General features: G+C 39.1%; 1 protein-coding gene across 8 annotated transcripts in view; it reads left to right on the top strand.

Annotated features, from left to right (window-relative positions):
* LOC101986322 (putative RNA-binding protein Luc7-like 2) overlaps positions 1–2,164 on the top strand; it is a 58,515-nt gene that overhangs the window by 43,058 nt on the left and 13,293 nt on the right. The gene's annotated exons all lie outside the window — the stretch shown is intronic.

The following is a 2,164-nucleotide window of genomic DNA, read 5'->3' on the forward strand; positions in this document are numbered from 1 at the left end:
ACAGAGGTACACTATCTTAGAATACAAAAATGAAAGCAAAACAAAATCACCTTGCAAGACCATTTTAATAGGAATGATACAGATTCAGTAGCTTGTATTTATCTAAAATGTTTTAACCAGAAATGTTTCAAAATTTGGAGTGTTGAATTGGGGTATATATGAGTAGACAAACCTCACCTGTTTAGCATCTCTAATTTAAAATCTGAAATGATCCAGAAATTCTAGTATTTGAGTGTCATGTCTGAATTTCACATTTTCCTGCTAGGGGTGTTCAGCCTTTATAGTTCTTAGCTAGTCAACTGAGCTAATATGATTTCCTTCAAGATTGTAGAAAAGCAAATAAGGAATGTTTCTTGTCTTTAGGGTGAATGAGTTACAGTAAAACCTCTTGCTACCCATTGATTATTTTTTCCCCCCATACTGGGCTAGATTTGTACCTTCTTAGCACAGAACTGTGGCCTTTCCTTATTTTGGTGGTGATGGTGGTCTTGGGACTTGAGCCCAGGGGTGGTATATGCTAGGCAAGCACTCTAATATACCACCTTTTATACTTTTTAAAGAAGGATTTAGGAGATTTTGGAGTTCTGTTGTTGTTGTTGTTGGTTTTTTTTTTATGTTAAACTGTTACTGTTTTCTCAATTGTAGGAACCATTTTGTTCATATTTTGTTTTGTTTTGTTTTTTGTCTTTTGTATTGTTTTTTCAAGACAGGGTTTCTCTGTATAGTCCTAGCTGTCCTGGAACTTGCTCTGTCTTCCCCTTCACCACCACATCCAGTGGAGCCATAAATTATAAAAATTCATTAACTTGATATAGCAAGTCTGCTTATATTAACTCATTAATTAGTAAATTTAGTATTTTCATATTTAGAGTGTTTGAACATCCTTTTAGTCATTGTTGCCCATTAACATGTTCATAACTTTAAGCATTTTATAGTAGACTGTCATACCACAAAGAAATTTACCCTTTCGTTACCATGTACATTGCTCGTGTACATGGTGGGCATACATGTGTACCCTGCTTAGGTGGAGGTCAGGACTTTTCACCATGAGAGCCGAACTCAGGCCACCAGGCTTTTATGGCAATGCCTTTTCACTAAGCCATTTCATTGGCTTTTGCTGGTAGTCTTTTTATTTTAAGAATAGACCAGAACAATGCTATGTTGTTGTCATCTGTTTTGAGAAATCTTTTGTCTCTTGCTCTTTTTCTTACTGCCTCACCCCTTCCCCATTTCTAATTCCCTGTGTTTTACATTTAACAAATTTTATTTCAGGACTTGCTTCTTTGTTTTTAGTGTATGTTGAGGCTGTACTCCCTTATCTCCCCAGTTTTTTCTGTTAATGGGGATATGTCAGTATCTTTGTGTGAGTGTGTGTGAGTGTGTGTGTGTGTGTGTGTGTGTGTGTGTGCGCGCGCGCGCGCGCTGCAGCAGGGGATTGATGGGTGGGTGATGTGAAAGTCCGAGGACTGTTTTCTGGAATTGGTTCGTCTTTCACCTTATTAAGGCAAGGTCTCTTGCTTCTGAATTTTTATCTGCTGTTTTACTTTTTTTTTTTTTTTTGGTTTTTCGAGACACAGTTTCACATCTGTAGCTCTGGAGCCTGTCCTGGAACTCCCTTGGTAGACCAGGCTGGCCTCGAACTCACAGAGATCCGCCTGCCTCTGCCTCCCGAGTGCTGGGATTACAGGCATGCGCCACCACCGCCTGGCTCTGCTGTTTTACTTTATCATAGTGACACGGTCTCTGTATCCCTAGCTGTCCTGAACCTCTGTAGAATAGGCTAGCCTCGAATTTACAGAGATCCGCCTGTCTCTTAAAAGCATGCGTACCACCATATCTAGCTTACTTGATTGTTGATTCTAGGTCTTGTGTAACTCGGGCCAACTTCTTGAGTGCGTAGATTTCAAGTACTTTGTCACTATGCTTAATCCTAGGCTGTTTTTTCTAGGGATTTTGTTCAGAATTGCATTATTTAGAATAGTGTAGATAAGCATTACATATAGTGTAGAAATTCACAATTTAAGATTCGACTGATATAGTCAAATGACCTCATTTTTTGTTGTTTGTTTGAGAAAGGGTTTCTCTGTGTAGTCCTGACTGTCTGCCAACTTACTCTGTACACCAGGCTGGCTTCAAATTTACAGAGATCCTCCTGCCTCTGCCT

This window comes from Microtus ochrogaster, unplaced genomic scaffold (genome assembly GCF_000317375.1).
Source record: "Microtus ochrogaster isolate Prairie Vole_2 unplaced genomic scaffold, MicOch1.0 UNK4, whole genome shotgun sequence".
In the NCBI taxonomy this organism is placed as follows: Eukaryota; Metazoa; Chordata; class Mammalia; order Rodentia; family Cricetidae; genus Microtus; species Microtus ochrogaster.